General features: G+C 65.1%; 6 non-coding genes and 1 pseudogene across 6 annotated transcripts; all 7 read right to left on the bottom strand.

Annotated features, from left to right (window-relative positions):
• Nucleotides 1–730: 730 nt before the first annotated feature.
• Nucleotides 731–848, bottom strand: LOC116886770 (annotated as a pseudogene).
• Nucleotides 849–2440: 1592 nt separating this feature from the next.
• Nucleotides 2441–2560, bottom strand: LOC116886760. The gene has a single exon (XR_004386161.1). It is a non-coding gene; the product is annotated as a 5S ribosomal RNA (ribosomal RNA).
• A 1571-nt stretch (nt 2561–4131) lies between these two features.
• Nucleotides 4132–4249, bottom strand: LOC116886765. The gene has a single exon (XR_004386166.1). It is a non-coding gene; the product is annotated as a 5S ribosomal RNA (ribosomal RNA).
• Nucleotides 4250–5806: 1557 nt separating this feature from the next.
• LOC116886762 lies at nt 5807–5925 on the bottom strand. The gene has a single exon (XR_004386163.1). It is a non-coding gene; the product is annotated as a 5S ribosomal RNA (ribosomal RNA).
• A 1526-nt stretch (nt 5926–7451) lies between these two features.
• Nucleotides 7452–7570, bottom strand: LOC116886772. Its single transcript, XR_004386169.1, has one exon. It is a non-coding gene; the product is annotated as a 5S ribosomal RNA (ribosomal RNA).
• A 1622-nt stretch (nt 7571–9192) lies between these two features.
• Nucleotides 9193–9311, bottom strand: LOC116886783. The gene has a single exon (XR_004386177.1). It is a non-coding gene; the product is annotated as a 5S ribosomal RNA (ribosomal RNA).
• A 1591-nt stretch (nt 9312–10902) lies between these two features.
• On the bottom strand, nt 10903–11021 carry LOC116886764. Its single transcript, XR_004386165.1, has one exon. It is a non-coding gene; the product is annotated as a 5S ribosomal RNA (ribosomal RNA).
• Between the last annotated feature and the right edge of the window lie 1479 nt (nt 11022–12500).

The raw sequence follows: 12500 nt of genomic DNA on the forward strand, positions 1-12500 counted from the left end.
CACCCCTGGATAGGGGCACTGTCTGTGGGCGGCATGAGCCAAGACCCCACGGAGGCAGGCACCACCTTGGCATGGGGCATGTGGCTTTCACAGGGGTAAGAAAGCTGGGCGAACAGGTAGACAGTCCCCCTAGGGCGCATAAGCAGAAACGGAACCTATGGACCCGCTCTGGCTTACACACAAAAACACTCACTCCACACAACACACACTCACTCACTCCACTCCTCACTCACTCACACAACAGACTCAGCAGAGGTCACCTTAGCAGGAGGCAGGAGGGGAGCGACACACACTCTCACACACCGTCCACACAGACCTTTGCACGCTCTCACAGCCCACACCACCACCGCAGCAGTCACCCACGCCGTCGTGGCCTCTAAGAGGCACCCCACAGGGGCACCCACCCACCAGGCAATCCCCCACACAGACACGTGGGAGAGACCGCACAGTGCGGTGGTGGGCGAGGGATGTGGTGTTCGAGGCCAGCCTGGGCTCGGTGCAAATGGAGAGAGGGCTCTCTCACCCCTGTCTTGCTGCCTCCAGGGTGGTGGGTGTCAGGCGCCCACTCTGGTGTGCCCTGCCGAGGCTCCTGGAGCCACCGTGCATATGCCAGGCATCTGAGAGGGCGAGGTGGGCTCTCCCCAGGACCCTGGGCTGTGGGCTGTGGGCTGCATGTGGGTGGGGATGGCCTGGCCTGAGACAGTCCCCCCCGCGGCCAAAGGGAGTCAAAAGCCTACAGCACCCGGTATTCCCAGGCGGTCTCCCATCCAAGTATAACCAGGCCCGACCCTGCTTGGCTTCCGAGATCAGACGAGAGCGGGCGCTGTCAGGGTGGTATGGCCGTGGCCGAGGGCGGCCCTCGCCGACAAGCCCCAAGAGCCTGCTGCGCTCGCTCAGCCGCCCGCCAGGCCCGCCCGGCCCACCCCCACCGCACGCCAGACGGCCAGCAAGCCGCAAGCCCCGAGCCCCGAGCCCCGAGCCCAGAGCCCGGAGCCCCGAGCCCCAGCCCCGAGTCCCGAGCCCCAGTCCCCAGCCCAGAGCCCAGGCGACAGAGCCCACACCTAAGAAAAAACTGCCTGCCCGGTGGCGTCCCGCCTTCCCGCGCGCCCCTCAGCCTGCCGAGCCCCACCCGACGCCTGCCTGCCTCGCGTGGCTACAGCCTCCCCAGCCCTCCTCAGCCCGCCCTGGATGGAACACGGGCCCAGCCTGTGAGTGCCAGCCTTTCCCCCACGCAGGGGCGCAGAGGTCTCCTCCTCCTCCTCTCCTCCCCTCCCCGACAGAGAGACTCTTCCCACAGGCTCAGTACAACAGCGCCCTGACCCACCCACCGGGATTTCCTCTTGCCCTGGAGGGGCCGAGGCGGAGCTTCAGCAGCTCCTGGAATCCCGACCCACCGGGACCCCACCGTCCCTGTGCCCAGGACAGGGGCCCTCAGCCTGGGAGCGGGAAGTCAACTGAACATTTGGTGATGGCTGGTATCTATCCAATCCCACCCGGGACACACACACACACACACACACACACACACACACACACACACACACACCCACACCCACCCAGCGGAGAGGCTGGCCCAAGAGCCACGCCCCACCCCCCTTGCCCTCCCTCCCAAGCGCGCGCCTTCCCACAAGTACACAAACACACAAACATACAGCATACACACACACACAGACACACAGACACACAGACACACACACACACACGTGCGTGCCACCCCTGGATAGGGGCACTTTTTGTCTGTGGGGCGCAGAGGCAAGACCCACGGAGGCAGACACGCGCCAGGGCATGAACTCACCGGGGTAAGAAAGCTGGAATGAACAGGTAGACAGTCCCCTAGGGCGCATAAGCAGGAACCGAACCTGGGACCGCTCACAAACACACACACACACACACTCACTCCACACACACACTCACTCACTCCTCCCACACACTCACTCCACACACACAGACTCCCAGCAGGAGTCACCTTAGCAGGAGGCAGGAGGGGCGACACACACTCTCACACACCGTCACACAGACCTTTGCACGCTCTCACAGCCACACCCACCACTGCAGCAGTCACCCACGCCCGTCGTGGCCTCCTAAGAGGCACCCCACAGGGGCACCCACCCACCCAGGCAATCCCACACAGACACGTGGAGAGGGCCGCACAGTGCGGTGGTGGGGCGAGGATGTGGTGTTCGAGGCCAGCCTGGGCTCATTGCAAATGGAGAGAGGCTCTCTCACCCCCTGTCTTGCTGCCTCCAGGGTGGTGGGTGTCGGGGCGCCCACTCTGGTGTGCCCCTGCCGAGGGCTCCTGGAGCCACCGTGCATATGCCAGGCATCTGAGAGGGCGAGGTGGCTCTCCCGGGACCTGGGCTGTGGGCTGTGGGCTGCATGTGGGTGGGGATGGCCTGGCCTGAGACCGGTCCCCCCGCCGCGGCCAAAAGGGAGTCAAAAAAGCCTACAGCACCCGGTATTCCCAGGCGGTCTCCCATCCAAGTACTAACCAGGCCCGACCCTGCTTAGCTTCCGAGATCAGACGAGATCGGGCGCGTTCAGGGTGGTATGGCCCGTAGACGAGGGCGGCCCTCGCCGACAAACCCCAAGAGCCTGCTGCGCTCTGCTCAGCCGCCCGCCAGGCCGCCCGGCCCACCCCACCGCCGCCAGACGGCCAGCAAGCCGCAAGCCCGAGCCCTGAGGCCCTTGAGCCTGGAGGCCTGAGGCTGAGCCCCGAGCCCCGAGTCAGGTGAGCCCTGAGTCCCCAGCCCAGAGCCCAGGCGACAGAGAGCCCACACCTAAGAAAACTGCCTGCCCGTCGTCGCGTCCCGCCTTCCGCGCGCCCCTCAGCCCTGCCGAGCCCCCACCCGCACGCCTGCCTGCCTCGCGTGGCCTACAGCCTCCCAGCCCTCCTCAGCCCGCCCTGGATGGAACACGGGCCCAGCCTGAGTGCCAGCCTTTCCCCCGCAGGGGCAGCAGAGGTCTCTCCTCCTCTCCTCCTCTCCTCCCCCTCCCGACAGAGAGACTCTTCCTTCCACAGGCTCAGTACAACAGCGCCCTGACCCACCCACCAGGGATTTCCTCTTGCCCTGGAGGGGGGGCGGAGCTTCCAGCAGCTCCTGGAATCCCGACCCACCCGGGACCCACCGTCCCTGTGCCCAGGACAGGGCCCTCAGCCTGGGGCGGGAAGTCAACTGAACATTTGGTGATGGCTGGTATCTATCCAATCCCACCGGGACACACACACACACACACACACACACACACACACACACATGCCAGCCACCACCCAGCGGAGAGGGCTGGCCCAAGAGCCAGGCCCCACTGCCCTTGCCCTCCCTCCCAAGTGCGGGCCTTCCCACAAGTATACAAACACACAAACATACATACATACACACACAGACACACAGACACACAGACACACACACACACACATCATTGCCACCCCTGGATAGGGGCACACTGTGTGGTGGCAGAGAGGCAAGACCCACGGAGGCAGACACCGGCCAGGGCATGAACTCACGGGGTAAGAAAGCTGGGACGAACAGGTAGACAGTCCCCTAGGGCGCATAAGCAGGAACGTCCCAAGGACCGCTCACACAAACACACACACACACCTCACTCACACACACACTCACTCACTCTCTCACACACTCACACACACACACACAGACTCCCACAGGAGTCACCTTCACACGAGGCAGGAGGGGGAGCGACACACACTCTCACACACCCTCACACGGACCTTTGCACGCTCTCACAGCCACACCCACCACCGCAGCAGTCACCACGCGCCGTCGTGGCCTCCTAAGAGCACCCCACAGGCACCCACCCCAGGCAATCCCCCACACAGACACGTGGAGAGACCGCACAGTGTGGTGGTGGGCGAGGATGTGGTGTTCGAGGCCAGCCTGGGCTCGGTGCAAATGGAGAGGCTCTCTCACCCCTGTCTTGCTGCCTCCAGGGTGGTGGGTGTCGGGGGCGCCCACTCTGGTGTGCCCTGCCCGAGGGCTCCTGGAGCCACCGTGCATATGCCAGGCATCTGAGAGGGGCGAGGTGGGCTCTCCCGGGACCTGGGCTGTGGGCTGCATGTGGGTGGGGATGGCCTGGCCTGAGACCGGTCCCCCTGCCGCTGCCAAAAGGGAGTCAAAAAGCCTACAGCACCCGGTATTCCCAGGCGGTCTCCCATCCAAGTACTAACCAGGCCCGACCCTGCTTAGCTTCGAGATCAGACGAGATCAGGCGCGTTCAAGGTGGTATGGCCGTAGACGAGGGCGGCCCTCGCCGACAAGCCCCAAGAGCCTGCTACGCTCGCTCAGCCGCCCGCCAGGCCCGCCCGGCCCACCCCACCGCACGCCAGACGGCCCAGCAAGCGCAAGCCCAGAGCCCTGAGGCCTGAGCCCGGGCCCTGAGCCCCGAGCCCCAGGCCCCTGGTCCCGAGCCCCTGGTCCCCAGCCCAGAGCCCAGGCGACAGAGAGCCCACACCTAAGAAAACTGCCTGCCCGTCGTCGCGTCCCGCCTTCCGCGCGCCCTCAGCCCTGCCCTGAGCCCCACCTGCACGCCTGCCTGCCTCGCGTGGCCTACAGCCTCCCAGCCCTCCTCAGCCCGCCCTGGATGGAACACGGGCCCAGCCTGTGAGTGCCAGCCTTTCCCCACGCAGGACGCGCAGAGGTCTCTCCTCCTCCTCCTCTCCTCCCTCCCCGACAGAGAGACTCTTCCTTCCACAGGCTCAGTACAACAGCGCCCTGACCCACCCACCCAGGATTTCCTCTTGCCCTGGGGGCCGAGGGCGGAGCTTCCAGCAGCTCCTGAATCCCGACCACCGGGACCCACCGTCCCTGTGCCCAGGACAGGGGCCCTCAGCCTGGGGAGGGAAGTCAACTGAACATTTGGTGATGGCTGGTATCTATCCAATCCCACCGGGACACACACACACACACACACACACACACACACACACACACACACACAGCCACACCCACCCAGCGGAGAGGCTGGCCCAAGGGCCAGGCCCCACTGCCCTTTCCCTCCCTCCCAAGTGGGGGCATTCACACAAGTATACAACAAACACACAAACACACACACACACACACACACACGTGCGTGCCACCCCTGGATAGGGGGACACATACGCGGGCGCACAGAGGCAAGACCCACGGAGGCAGACACGCGCGCCAGGGCATGAACTCACCGGGGTAAGAAAGCCGGCCGAACAGGTAGACAGGCCCCCTAGGGCGCATAAGCAGGAACGGAACATATGGACCGCTCACAAACACACACAAAAACACACACTCACACAACACACACACTCACACACACTCACTCACACACTCACACACAAACAGACTTCCGCAGGAGTCACCTTAGCAGGAGGGGGAGCGACACACACTCTCACACACCGTCACACAGACCTTTGCACGCTCTCACAGCCACACCCACCACCGCAGCAGTCACCCACGCGCCGTCGTGGCCTCCTAAGAGGCACCCCCACAGGGGCACCCACCCACCCAGGCAATCCCCCACACAGACACGTGGAGAGGACCGCACTGGTGCGGTGGTGGGCGAGATGTGGTGTTCGAGGCCAGCCTGGGCTCGGTGCAAATGAGAGAGGCTCTCTCACCCCTGTCTTGCTGCCTCCAGGGTGGTGGGGTGTCGGGCGCCCACTCTGGTGTGCCCTGCCCGAGGGCTCCTGGAGCCACCGTGCATGCCAGGCATCTGAGAGGGCAGGGTGGGCTCTCCCCCTGGGACCTGGGCTGTGGGCTGCATGTGGGTGGGGATGGCCTGGCCTGATAGCGGTCCCCCGCCGCGGCCAAAGGGGAGTCCAAAAAGCCTACAGCACCCGGTATTCCCAGGCGGTCTCCCATCCAAGTACTAACCAGGCCCGACCCTGCTTAGCTTCCGAGATCAGACGAGATCGGGCGCGTTCAGGGTGGTATGGCCGTAGACGAGGGCGGCCCTCGCCGACAAGCCCCAAGAGCCTGCTGCGCTCGCTCAGCCGCCCGCCAGGCCCGCCGGCCCACCCCCACTGCACGCCAGACGGCCAGCAAGCCGCAAGCCCCGAGCCCCGAGCCCCGAGCCCGGAGCCCCGAGCCCCGAGCCCCGAGCCCCGAGTCCCGAGCCCCGAGTCCCCAGCCCAGAGCCCAGACGACAGAGAGCCCACACCTAAGAAAACTGCCTGCCCGTCGTCGCGTCCCGCCTTCCGCGCGCCCCTCCGCCCTGCCCCAGCCCCACCCGCACGCCTGCCTGCCTCGCGTGGCCTACAGCCTCCCAGCCCTCCTCAGCCGCCCTGGATGGAACTTTGGGCCCAGCCTGTGAGTGCCAGCCTTTCCCCACGCAGGACGCGCAGAGGTCTCTCCTCCTCTCCTCCTCTCCTCCCCTCCCCGACAGAGAGACTCTTCCTTCCACAGGCTCAGTACAACAGCGCCCTGACCCACCCACCCGGGATTTCCTCTTGCCCTGGAGGGGGCCGAGGGCGGAGCTTCCCGCAGCTCCTGGAATCCCGACCCCCCCGGGACCCACCGTCCCTGTGCCCAGGACAGGGGCCCTCAGCCTGGGAGCGGGAAGTCAACTGAACATTTGGTGATGGCTGGTATCTATCCAATCTCACCCGGGACACACACACACACACACACACACACACACACACACACACACAGCCACACCCACCCAGCGGAGAGGCTGGCCCAAGAGCCAGGCCCCACTGCCCTTGCCCTCCCTCCCAAGTGCGGGCCTTCCCACAAGTATACAAACACACAAACATACATACAAACACACAGACACACAGACACACAGACACACAGACACACACACACACACACGTGCGTGCCACCCCTGGATAGGGGCACACATACGCGGGCGCGCAGAGGCAAGACCCACGGAGGCAGACACGCGCCAGGGCATGAACTCACAGGGGTAAGAAAGCTGGACGAACAGGTAGACAGTCCCCTAGGGCGCATAAGCAGGAACCGAACCTAAGGACCGCTCACAAACACACACACACGCACTCACTCCACACACACACTCACTCCTCACTCACACTCACTCCACACACACACAGACTCCAGCAGGAGTCACCTTAGCAGGAGGCAGGAGGGGGAGCGACACACCTGTCTGCACGCTTCACAGCCATACACCACCGCAGCAGTCACTGTCTGTATACAGAGGCACGTGGAGAGAGACCGCACAGTGCGGTGGTGGGCGAGGATGTGGTGTTCGAGGCCAGCCTGGGCTCGGTGCAAATGGAGAGAGGCTCTCTCACCCCCTGTCTTGCTGCCTCCAGGGTGGTGGGTGTCGGGGCGCCCACTCTGGTGTGCCCTGCCCGAGGGCTCCTGGAGCCACCGTGCATATGCCAGGCATCTGAGAGGGCGAGGGTGGGCTCTCCCCGGGACCTGGGCTGTGGGCTGTGGGCTGCATGTGGGTGGGATGGCCTGGCCTGAGACCGGTCCCCCCGCGGCCAAAGGGAGTCCAAAAAAAGCCTACAGCACCCGGTATTCCCAGGCGGTCTCCCATCCAAGTACTAACCAGGCCCGACCCTGCTTAGCTTCCGAGATCAGACGAGATCGGGCGCGTTCAGGGTGGTATGGCCGTAGACGAGGGCGGCCCTCGCCGACAAGCCCCAAGAGCCTGCTGCGCTCGCTCAGCCGCCCGCCAGGCCCGCCTGGCCCACCCCCCCACTGCACGCCAGACGGCCAGCAAGCCGCAAGCCCTGAGCCCCGAGCCCTGAGCCGGAGCCCCTGAGCCCGAGCCCTGAGCCCCGAGTCCCGAGCCCCGAGTCCCCAGCCCAGAGCCCAGACGACAGAGAGCCCACACCTAAGAAAACTGCCTGCCCGTCGTCGCGTCCCGCCTTCCGCGCGCCCCTCAGCCCTGCCCTAGCCCCACCTGCACGCCTGCCTGCCTCGCGTGGCCTACAGCCTCCCCAGCCCTCCTCAGCCCGCCCTGGATGGAACACGGGCCCAGCCTGTGAGTGCCAGCCTTTCCCCACGCAGGACGCAGGACGCGCAGAGGTCTCTCCTCCTCTCCTCCTCTCCTCCCCTCCCCGACAGAGAGACTCTTCCTTCCACAGGCTCAGTACAACAGCGCCCTGACCCACCCACCCGGGATTTCCTCTTGCCCTGGAGGGGGCCGAGGCGGAGCTTCCAGCAGCTCCTGGAATCCCGACCCACCGGGACCCACCGTCCCTGTGCCCAGGACAGGGGCCCTCAGCCTGGGAGAGCGAAGCCAACTGAACATTTGGTGATGGCTGGTATCTATCCACTCCCACCCGGGACACACACACACACACACACACACACACACACACACACACACACACAGCCACACCCACCCAGCGGAGAGGCTGGCCCAAGAGCCAGGCCCCACTGCCCTTGCCCTCCCTCCCAAGTGCGGGCCTTCCCACAAGTATACAAACACACAAACATACATACATACACACAGACACACAGACACACAGACACACAGACACACACACACACACACGTGCGTGCCACCCCTGGAAAGGGGCACACAAAAGCCGGCCCCCACAGGCAAGACCCACGGAGGCAGACACGCGCCAGGGCATGAACTCACGGGGTAAGAAAGCTGGACGAACAGGTAGACAGTCCCCTAGGGCGCATAAGCAGGAACCGAACCTAACGACCGCTCACACACACACACACACGCACTCACTCACACACACACTCACTCACTCACTCACACACTCACTCACACACACACAGACTCCCGCAGGAGTCACCTTAGCAGGAGGCAGGAGGGGGAGCGACACACACTCTCACACACCGTCACACGGACCTTTGCACGCTCTCACAGCCACACCCACCACCGCAGCAGTCACCCACGCGCCGTCGTGGCCTCCTAAGAGGCACCCCCACAGGGGCACCCACCCACCCAGGCAATCCCCCACACAGACACGTGGAGAGAGACCGCACAGTGCGGTGGTGGGCGAGGATGTGGTGTTCGAGGCCAGCCTGGGCTCGGTGCAAATGGAGAGAGGCTCTCTCACCCCCTGTCTTGCTGCCTCCAGGGTGGTGGGTGTCGGGGCGCCCACTCTGGTGTGCCCTGCCCGAGGGCTCCTGGAGCCACCGTGCATATGCCAGGCATCTGAGAGGGCGAGGGTGGGCTCTCCCCGGGACCTGGGCTGTGGGCTGTGGGCTGCATGTGGGTGGGGATGGCCTGGCCTGAGACCGGTCCCCGCCGCGGCCAAAAGGGAGTCCAAAAAGCCTACAGCACCCGGTATTCCCAGGCGGTCTCCCATCCAAGTACTAACCAGGCCCGACCCTGCTTAGCTTCCGAGATCAGACGAGATCGGGCGCGTTCAGGGTGGTATGGCCGTAGACGAGGGCGGCCCTCGCCGACAAGCCCCAAGAGCCTGCTGCGCTCGCTCAGCCGCCCGCCAGGCCCGCCCGGCCCACCCCCACCGCACGCCAGACGGCCAGCAAGCCGCAAGCCCCGAGCCCCGAGCCCCGAGCCCGGAGCCCCGAGCCCCGAGCCCCGAGCCCCGAGTCCCGAGCCCCGAGTCCCCAGCCCAGAGCCCAGACGACAGAGAGCCCACACCTAAGAAAACTGCCTGCCCGTCGTCGCGTCCCGCCTTCCGCGCGCCCCTCAGCCCTGCCCGAGCCCCACCCGCACGCCTGCCTGCCTCGCGTGGCCTACAGCCTCCCCAGCCCTCCTCAGCCCGCCCTGGATGGAACACGGGCCCAGCCTGTGAGTGCCAGCCTTTCCCCACGCAGGACGCGCAGAGGTCTCTCCTCCTCTCCTCCTCTCCTCCCCTCCCCGACAGAGAGACTCTTCCTTCCACAGGCTCAGTACAACAGCGCCCTGACCCACCCACCCGGGATTTCCTCTTGCCCTGGAGGGGGCCGAGGGCGGAGCTTCCAGCAGCTCCTGGAATCCCGACCCACCCGGGACCCACCGTCCCTGTGCCCAGGACAGGGGCCCTCAGCCTGGGAGCGGGAAGTCAACTGAACATTTGGTGATGGCTGGTATCTATCCAATCCCACCCGGGACACACACACACACACACACACACACACACACACACACACACACACAGCCACACCCACCCAGCGGAGAGGCTGGCCCAAGAGCCAGGCCCCACTGCCCTTGCCCTCCCTCCCAAGTGCGGGCCTTCCCACAAGTATACAAACACACAAACAAGTAAACAAACACACAAACACACACACACACACACACACACGTGCGTGCCACCCCTGGATAGGGGCACACATACGCGGGCGCACAGAGGCAACACCCACGGAGGCAAACACGCGCGCCAGGGCATGAACTCACCGGGGTAAGAAAGCTGGACGAACAGGTAGACAGTCCCCCTAGGGCGCATAAGCAGGAACCGAACCTAAGGACCGCTCACAAACACACACACACGCACTCACTCACACACACACTCACTCACTCACTCACACACTCACACACACACACACAGACTCCAGCAGGAGTCACCTTAGCAGGAGGCAGGAGGGGGACACACACTCTCACACACCGTCACACAGACCTTTGCACGCTCTCACAGCCACACCCACCACGCAGCAGTCACCCCACGCGCCGTCGTGGCCCCTAAGAGGCACCCCACAGGGGCACCCACCCACCCAGGCAATCCCCCACACAGACACGTGGAGAGAGACCGCACAGTGCGGTGGTGGGCGAGGATGTGGTGTTCGAGGCCAGCCTGGGCTCGGTGCAAATGGAGAGAGGCTCTCTCACCCCCTGTCTTGCTGCCTCCAGGGTGGTGGGTGTCGGGGCCCACTCTGGTGTGCCCTGCCCGAGGGGCTCCTGGAGCCACCGTGCATATGCCAGGCATCTGAGAGGGCGAGGGTGGGCTCTCCCGGGACCTGGGCTGTGGGCTGTGGGCTGCATGTGGGTGGGGATGGCCTGGCCTGAGACCGGTCCCCCCGCGGCCAAAGGGAGTCAAAAAGCCTACAGCACCCGGTATTCCCAGGCGGTCTCCCATCCAAGTACTAACCAGGCCCGACCCTGCTTAGCTTCCGAGATCAGACGAGATCGGGCGCGTTCAGGGTGGTATGGCCGGTGTAGACGAGGGCGGCCCTCGCCGACAAGCCCCAAGAGCCTGCTGCGCTCGCTCAGCCGCCCGCCAGGCCCGCCCGGCCCACCCCACCGCACGCCAGACGGCCAGCAAGCCGCAAGCCCTGAGCCCTGAGCCCCTGAGCCCGGAGCCCCTGAGCCCTGAGCCCTGAGCCCCGAGTCCCTGAGCCCGAGTCCCCAGCCCAGAGCCCAGACGACAGAGAGCCCACACCTAAGAAAACTGCCTGCCCGTCGTCGCGTCCCGCCTTCCGCGCGCCCCTCAGCCCTGCCGAGCCCCACCCGCACGCCTGCCTGCCTCGCGTGGCCTACAGCCTCCCAGCCCTCCTCAGCCCGCCCTGGATGGAACACGGGCCCAGCCTGTGAGTGCCAGCCTTTCCCCCACGCAGGACGCGCAGAGTCTCTCCTCCTCTCCTCCTCTCCTCCCCTCCCCGACAGAGAGACTCTTCCTTCCACAGGCTCAGTACAACAGCGCCCTGACCCACCCACCGGGATTTCCTCTTGCCCTGGGGGGGCCGAGGGCGGAGCTTCCAGCAGCTCCTGGAATCCCGACCCACCCGGGACCCACGTCCCTGTGCCCAGGACAGGGGCCCTCAGCCTGGGGCGGGAAGTCAACTGAACATTTGGTGATGGCTGGTATCTATCCAATCTCACCGGGACACACACACACACACACACACACACACACACACACACACACACACACACACCCACCCAGCGGAGAGGCTGGCCCAAGAGCCAGGCCCCACTGCCCTTGCCCTCCCTCCCAAGTGCGGGCCTTCCCACAAGTACATACACACAGACACACACAACACACACACACACACACACACACGTGCGTGCCACCCCTGGATAGGGGGACACATACGCGGGCGCACAGAGGCAAGACCCACGGAGGCAGACACGCGCGCCAGGGCATGAACTCACCGGGGTAAGAAAGCTGGACGAACAGGTAGACAGCCCCCCTAGGGCGCATAAGCAGGAACCGAACCTAAGGACCGCTCACAAACACACACACACGCACTCACTCACACACACACTCACTCACTCACTCACACACTCACTCACACACACACAGACTCCAGCAGGAGTCACCTTAGCAGGAGGCAGGAGGGGGAGCGACACACACTCTCACACACCGTCACACAGACCTTTGCACGCTCTCACAGCCACACCCACCACCGCAGCAGTCACCCACGCGCCGTCGTGGCCTCCTAAGAGGCACCCCCACAGGGGCACCCACCCACCCAGGCAATCCCCCACACAGACACGTGGAGAGAGACCGCACAGTGCGGTGGTGGGCGAGGATGTGGTGTTCGAGGCCAGCCTGGGCTCGGTGCAAATGGAGAGAGGCTCTCTCACCCCCTGTCTTGCTGCCTCCAGGGTGGTGGGTGTCGGGGCGCCCACTCTGGTGTGCCCTGCCCGAGGGCTCCTGGAGCCACCGTGCATATGCCAGGCATCTGAGAGGGCGA

This window comes from Rattus rattus, chromosome 17 (genome assembly GCF_011064425.1).
Source record: "Rattus rattus isolate New Zealand chromosome 17, Rrattus_CSIRO_v1, whole genome shotgun sequence".
NCBI classification, from domain to species: Eukaryota; Metazoa; Chordata; class Mammalia; order Rodentia; family Muridae; genus Rattus; species Rattus rattus.